We start from the raw sequence: 8405 nt of genomic DNA on the forward strand, positions 1-8405 counted from the left end.
GTAACATTCACCAATGTTACAGGGTATAGTAAAGCTTCATGGGTCTTTCAATTTCGGTGGCAGTTTGTTCTGCAGGAACGCACTACAGGCAATAGTCTCATACTCACTCAGTACTCACTCAGTCGTTTCTTCTTGGACAGTATATCCTTCATAAACTTCACATAATTCGAAATTTGTTCTAAAGCCTCCACCAACGGAATATTGATGTGTAACTGCTTCAGAACATCCAAAAAGTTCTAGAATTGCACATCTCGTTTCTACTTGTGTTGCTGCAACCTTTGCAATTATGGAGGTGATGGAACTTTCAGTTGAACTGGACAACTTTTTTGAGTAGGTAACTCTGCATCCAAAGAAGATGTTAAAATATCTAAATTTACTAAGCCAGGGTTTACCTGGTCAGACTTTGCAGATTTTGATTCCTTTGGTGTAGGAACTTTAACATCTGGTTGACTTTCCTCCTTTTCAACATGTTTATCTTCGACATCAATTAATCGGGGTTCCAGAGTCTTACCACTTTGCAATGCCACTACCTTGATATGTTCTTTACCCAAATTCCTTTGTTTCTCAATATTGCTCGGCAAGGTTCATTGCGGTCTATTACGTAGCTCCGTAGCCAACTGACCCATTTGATTTTCCAAATTTTTTAGTGTTTCTGCTTGGCTTTGGATGAAAGTGTCATTCTTTTCCATGTACGCTTTCAACAAGTTCTCCAAACTGTTTGATGCCTCAGCTTGAGGTGGTTTTAGAGCTTTCTGATTAAACCCTTGAGATTGGTTGGGTCTTTGCTGCAATAAGTTATTGTTCGGTCCATTTCCTTGGTTGCTCCAAGAAAAGTTAGAATGATTACGCCATGAAGAATTGTAGAAGTTGGACTGAGGTCCTTGTCCACTCCTATTTTGATATTAGTTCCCCACATAGTATATTGACTCGGGATTTGGTGGACAATTCTCAAAAGAATGACCTTTCCCACAATACACACAAGAAACTATTTCAAACAGACTTGGTGGCTGAGCTGTAAAATTATTAGTACTATTAGCGGTTAATTGTTTTAACATATAGGAAATAGACGATACCTGAGCTGATAACAATGTTAGGGAGTCAACTTCATGAACTCCGGCTATGCGTCTTCCTGAAGTTGTTCGATTTGTTGGCCATTGATAGTTTTTACTCGCGATCCTCTCGATAATCTCATAAGCCTCATTATAAGACTTAGAAAAATTTGCACCATTCGCGGAAGCATCTACCATCAATCATGTATGTGCATTGAGACCATTATAGAATGTCTCCAACTGGATACAATGAGGAATCCCATGATGAGGACACTTACGAAGTAACTCCTTGAATCGATCCCAAGCCTCATACAAAGACTCATCATCCAATTGTTGGAAAGTTGTGATCTCGTTCCTTAACTTAGTGTTTTTGCTAGGTGGGAAATACTTAACCAAAAATCTCTCTGCTAATTCTTGCCATGTAGATATGGAACTTGGTGGCAATGAATTGAGCCATGCTCGTGCTCGATCTCGCAACGAGTATAGAAACAACTTCAACCTCAGTGTGTCTTCAGTCACACCGGCTATCTTGAATGAATCACTCACCTCCATAAACAATCAAAGGTGGAGATGTGGATCTTCCATGGGCATACCACTAAATTGGCCCACCATTTGTAGAATTTAAAACATCACTGGTTTCAATTCAAACTAGGTTACCTCAATATTAGGCCTTTTAATTTCTGGGTTTATCTAACTGGAAAATGGCACAGCATATTGCCTGATGCATCGATCCCTATCATCGGCAATAAGCATATGATTTCGTACATGATCGGTTGCATTACCTTGGTCTTGATTCTGATTTCCAAGGTCCATATCGACTTTTCTTTGAGCTAATCCTTGACGTCTTATTTGTCTGAAAGTTCGCTCAATTTTAGGGTCTATAGGGAGTAAATCAAAAATTCGATCTATGCTCATAAACATCTGAACAGAAAATCACAAAAATTAAAAAGAATAAGTTAGTAATGTTAGAAATAAATCAAATTGAAAATAAATAATTTCACGAAAAAATGACTATGGCAACAGTTAAAAACCCCAAGCAACGGCATCCAAAACTTGCAATGCGTAGGTTTGTGCAAGTGTACACAGTCGTTATCAAGTAATAAGTAAGTATCGAGTTATCATCTCCACAGGAATTGTATTTGTGCTAAGCTACTTAATTTTTAAAATTATATTAATAATTTGGTAAATAAAAACACTATATAGTTGAGAAGTGGTGATTAAAATATATTAAACTAAATGCAATGATCCCAAATCTAAATTATCCTAAGTATGCAAACTATATGAATGAAATAGATTTTAGTAAAACAAAACACAATTTTCAACAATTATAACATAAATAAACTAGAACAATTAATTTAATTAAACTTAATTTATTATCAATAAGCTTAATAACATTCGAAAAAACATTCCATGGCAACTCGATCTTTCATGAGTTTGGAAACCACATTAGGTCATTTCGGAATCCATTACTTTGTAAATACGCATTTTATTGATCCTTATTTACTAAGGGTTTCTTAACATTCATGTGAGGTAATAGGGAAGTGTTAGGATTGAAACAATTTAATCACACAAATCTAAAAACTATGTAGATAACAGGGCTTGGTTAGACTTGTTATGCAACCTACAATTTAACCGTCTTAGGATCTAAATTGAGCATGCACATTTCAATTATACGTCCATTAGCCGTCGTCTGGTTAGGATCGCTCAGCTAATTTAGGAGCATTTCAATCATGTATGAACAAAATACTGACTTGATTTTAATTAAAAACATGACCGATTGAGGCACAAACATTATAAGCATGAATTAAATAAATATTATTTAATCAAAATAATCATACTACCTTAAATAAAAATAAGCTATCATTGTTGTAAACAAGAACAAAGAACAAATAGCAAACATCTTCAAATAAAATTAAAGAAAAGAAAGATTAAACCCAATTCAGAGTGGCTGTTACCCAAGACTCTGACTAACGAGGCTCATTCACTTCTTTGCTTTGCTCCTTTGCTGATGGCTCTCCAAGGTGGCCGACCAAGGGTTCGTTAAGAGGCTTAATTGCTAAAATCCTTATGCAAAGATGATGAAGGGGAAATATAACTAAAAAAGTTGAGAGAATGATGAATGAGTGAGAGATGATGAGATGAGGGATAATTGAAAAGTGAGAAATAAGCTCTTATTTATAGGTGAGGCAAGGGAGCTAGTTTGCTAAAAATAGAGCGTCCATCCTTTGAAACTTCCTCCAAGAGTGGCTAGCCATGAATTGAGGAAAGGTGGCTGATTTTTTCTTGATTTTTGGTCAATTTGAGTGCCACAACAACTCAGGACTAATACTCGGTCATCAGTAAATCTTCGGGAAAATCTCTGATTTCTTTAAGTCTTCAAGGGCTTTGTATAATTAAACCAAAAAATGGTTTATGACATCCACGTGCAGCTGAAAATTAGGTTGACTTGGTCCCCAATTTGGACGGTTTTGCAATTAGAAGAAAACTCTCAGACCTATCCAAAAATAGTAGATAGTTTAGAGGACCAAATAATATAATTTAACCACTTTAATTAATCATTTTACTTAATTAATTAAAGCCCAATTTATTAATCAAATTTTAAAATGAATTATAAAAATAAATTTATATTTTATTATTTAATTTAATCATGCATAGCCCACTTTATAGCTTAAAAATATAATATGCTCAAATTAATATAAAATAAGCCATTTTATGTATGAAAACTATATAATAAAGTATAAAATCACATTTTAATAATTTCTATGCCCTAATTTCATATTTTCGCATATTTCATTAATTTATTAAACAATTACTTGGTTTTAACAATAAATTTAAGTAAAAAGGTAATGAATTATATAGGAAAAATCCTATATATTTTTCAGTTTACATTGTGCCTCAGTTGCTTATGTTTTCAATTAAAATCAAGATGTATTTCATTCATGCATGATTGGGTGCATTCTGATTAATTGAGCAATCCTAACTAGACGACGGCTAGTAGACGCATAATTGGAAAGTACAATGTTCAATTTAGATCATTAAACCCGACTAAATTAAAGGTTCATAATATCTTTAGTTAGCTCTACTATCGTGCATAGTTTTTAGGTTTATGTCATTAAACTATTGTAAACGTAAATGTCCCTGTGACCTTGCATAAATACTAAGAAACCCTTAGTTTAATATGATCAGTAAAATACATATTTCACTAAGTAAAAGATCTAAGAGGACTTAATTTGGTTTCAAAACTCATGAAAGATCGAGTTGCCACGGAATGTTTTCCGAACATTTTTAAGCATGATGAAAATGAATTGAGTTTATTAATATAATTATCCTAGCCTATTTTATGTTGATTGTTTTCGTTGCTAAATTCATTCATTCATACATTTAGATAATTTGCATTTAAATTAGAAATGTATTAGGGATCATTCTTTGCATCTAGTCAATTTCACTTAGTTTAAACATCACCATTCAAATTATTGAGTTTTTATATCAAATTGTGAATTTATAATTTTACAAATAATCAATTAACATACACAGTCCCTGTGGAGATGATAACTCATTTTACTTACTTATTACTTGAATGACTATGTACAGTTGCACAAACGACGTTATAGCGGTGTTGACGTCGTTGCCAAGGACTATTGCCTTAATCATTCTTTGTGAAATTATTTTTGAAGTTAGTTTTTATTTAATTTCTAACATTACTAATTTGTTCTTTATTATTTCTTTTAGATTTATTTATTAGGTGTTTATGAGCATAGATCGAATCATTGATCTATTACCTTGAAATTGAGCAGACATTTAGACAAAGAAGACGCGAGAAATTTTATCAAAGACAAGCTAATATGGGCCTTGGAAATCAAAATGATGGACAAGGTAATAGAGTCAATCATGTGCACAACCCATCCTTATTACTAATAATAGGGATCGTGCCATCAGACAATACGTAGTGCCACTCTTCAATAAGTTAAATCCAGGAATCAGGCACCCCAATTCGAATTGAAACCAGTGATGTTTCAAATGCTCCAAACGGTGGGCTAGCTCAGTGGTATGCCCACAGAAGATCCACATCTTCACCTTCGATTATTCATGGAAATGAGTGATTCGTTTAAGATAGTTGGTGTGACATAAGATGCATTAAGGTTGAAGTTGTTCCCATTCTTGTTGCGAGATCGAGTACGAGCATGACTGAATTCATTGCCACCAAGTTCAATATTTACTTGGCAAGAATTAGTAGAAAGGTTTTTGGTGAAGTATTTTCCACCGAGCAAGAACGCAAAGTTACGAAATGAGATAACCACTTTCCAACAATTAGATGACGAGTCTTTATATGAAGCATGGGAAAGATTCAAAGAATTTCTTCGTAAGTCTCCTCATCATGGGATTGCTCATTGTATCCAACCGGAGATATTTTATAACGGTCTCAACACACATACAAGATTAATGGTAGATGTTTCTAAGAATGGTGCAATTTTGTCTAAGTCTTATAACGAGGCTTACGAGATCATTGAAAGGATTGCTAGCAACAATTACCAATGACTGACAAATCGAGCAGCTTTTGAAAGACGAGTAGTTAGAGTGCATGAAGTGGACGCCCTAAATTCACTCTCTACTTAGGTATCTTTTATTTCTTCAATGTTGAAACAATTTACCACTAATGGTTTAAATAATTTTGCAGCTCAATCACCAAGTCAGTATGATGTTGTTTCTTGTGTGTATTGTGGGCATGGTCATTCTTTCGAGAATTACCCTTCAAACCCCGAATCAGTTTGTTATGTAAGGAATCAGTATCAAAATAAAAGTAGACAAGGACCAGAATCCAACTTCTACAATCCATCATGGTGGAATCATTCGAACTTTCCTAGAGTAACCTAGGAAATATACCAAACAATCATATGTAGCATAGACCCAATCAATCCCAAGAGTTTAGTCAACAAGCTCCAAACCACCTCAAGTTGAGTCATCAAACAGTTTGGAGAACTTGTTGAAGGCGTACATGGAAAAAGATGACACCTTGATTCAAAGTCAAGCAAGAACACTGAAAAATCTAGAGAACCAGATGGGTCAGTTAGCTACTAAATGTCGTAGTAGACCACAAGGAGCCTTGCCGAGCAATACAGAAAATCCAATGAGTTTGGGTAAGGAACATTGCAAGATAGTTGCATTACGAATTGATAAGATTTTGGAACCCAAGGAGGTTGTGGTTGAAGATGGGCCTACTGAAAAGGAGGAAAGCCAACCAACAATTGAAAATCAGATGCTGCGAAATCTGATGAGGTAAACCCTAAAATAGTAAATTCTGATAAGCTAACACTTCTTTCACAGATTTATCTCCTCAGAAAAGTTGTTCGTATCAACCTAGAGTTCCATATCCTCAAAGAGTTCAGTAGAATAAGCAGAAACAAGAGGTGCAATTCAAGAAGTTCTTGGATGTTCTAAAGCAACTGCACATCAACATTCTATTGGTAGAGGCTTTAGAATAGATGCTCAATTACATGAAGTTTATGAAGGATATTTTGTCTAAGAAGAAACGACTTAGTGAGTATAAGACTATTGCTTTGATGAAGGAGTGCAGTGCTTTCCTACTGAACAAGCTACCTCCAAAATTGAAGGACTCTGGAAGCTTTACGATACCCTATAACATCAGAGAATCTTATTGCAGTAAAGCATTGTGCGACCTTAAAGCAAGCATCAACTTGATGCCTAAATTTATTTTCAAACTATTGGGAATAGATGAAGACCTACTACTGTGACACTTCAACTAGGGGATCATTCGTTAGCGTATCCCGAGGGAAAGATTAAGGATGTTTTTGTAAGAGGTGATAAGGTTTTTTTTTTTTGGTAGCTTTATTGTGTTAGACTTTGAAGCAGATAAGGAAGTTTCGATCATTCTAGGGAGACCTTTCCTAGCCACGGGAAGAACATTGATAGATGTGCAAAAAAGAGAACTCATAATGAGAGTTCAAAATGACCAGGTAACATTTAACTTTCTGAAGGCCATGAAATTTACCGATCCAACAGAGGAATGTTCAATACTGGAGGAATTAGAAACCTTAGTTTCTATGGAATGGGAGAGCAATTCTAAAAAAGATCTGTTGGAGAACACTTTAGGGTCTAAACCTTTGGAAGATGAAAAAGGTAATGAGAACATGGCTTTGATGGAAGCCAGTCTAAGGAGTTATATTCAACTATTGCGGTTCGAACCGCTAGAGTTGGAAGTTCAGGAATTTACACAACCCAAGTTGTCAATCGAGGAACAGCCTAAGCTTAAACTAAAGCTTAAACTAAAGGTACTTCCGTCCCACTTAAAATATGTTTATTTAGGTAACAATTCTAATTTTTCTATGATTTTTTCAACAAAACTGACAGAACACCAAGAGGAGCAACTGATTGTTGTTTTAAAGAAAATTAAAAAGGTATAAGCCCTTCCTTTTGTATGCATAAGATTTCTTTAGAGGAAGGAGAGCAAAGTAGAATCGATGGGAAAATGATACTTAATCATATCATGAAAGAGGTAGTACAGAAGGAGGTAATCAAATGGTTAGATGCGAGAATTATCTACCCCATCTTAGATAGTTCTTGGGTAAGTCCAGTACACTCTGTACCAAAGAAAGGTGGGATCACGATTGTCGAGAATCAACGTAATGAGCTAATCCCATTGAGAATTGTCGCGGGTTGGAGAATTTGTATTGACTAAAGAAAATTGATCAAAGCTACTTGTAATGATCATTTTCCATTACCTTTTATGGATCGGATGTTAGATCAACTGGTAGGTAACGAATTTTAACGCCTTTTAGATAGATATTTGGGATATAAGTAGATAATTGTAGCCCCGAAAGACCAACATAAAACTACTTTTACTTACTTATACGATACATTTTCTTTTAGGTGAATGGCTTTCGGCTTATGTAATACGCCTGCCACATTTTAGTGATGTATGATGGCAATTTTCACTGATATGGTCAGAAATTTTGTTGAGGTTTTTATGGATGATTTTTCTATTTTTGGTAACACTTATGATGTTTGTTTGATTACTTTGGCTAAGATACTTAAAAGACGTGAGAAGACAAATTTTGTCCTTAATTGGGAGAAATGCCACTTTATGGTTAATGAGGGAATTGTCTTAGGACATAAGATTTCCAAAAATGGGATTGAAGTGGATAAAGCAAAGGTGGATGTAATTGAAAGATTACCACCTCCAGTTAGTGTGAAAGGAGTTAGAAGTTTTTTAGGCCATGTTGCTTTTTATCGTAGGTTTATAAAAGATTTTCAAATTTCTAAACCTTTGTGTATGCTTTTAGAAAAAGATATTGTTTTTTATTTTAAGAAAGCATGCTTAGAAGCTTTTAAAAAATTAAA

General features: G+C 34.6%; 2 non-coding genes across 2 annotated transcripts; one reads left to right on the forward strand and one right to left on the reverse strand.

The window, feature by feature from the left end:
• The first annotated feature begins 1305 nt into the window (after positions 1-1305).
• On the forward strand, positions 1306-1412 carry LOC128040882 (small nucleolar RNA R71). The gene has a single exon (XR_008195688.1). It is a non-coding gene; the product is annotated as a small nucleolar RNA R71 (small nucleolar RNA).
• A 3911-nt stretch (positions 1413-5323) lies between these two features.
• LOC128040664 (small nucleolar RNA R71) lies at positions 5324-5431 on the reverse strand. Its single transcript, XR_008195470.1, has one exon. It is a non-coding gene; the product is annotated as a small nucleolar RNA R71 (small nucleolar RNA).
• Between the last annotated feature and the right edge of the window lie 2974 nt (positions 5432-8405).

Source organism: Gossypium raimondii, chromosome 4, assembly GCF_025698545.1.
Source record: "Gossypium raimondii isolate GPD5lz chromosome 4, ASM2569854v1, whole genome shotgun sequence".
Lineage (NCBI taxonomy): Eukaryota > Viridiplantae > Streptophyta > Magnoliopsida > Malvales > Malvaceae > Gossypium > Gossypium raimondii.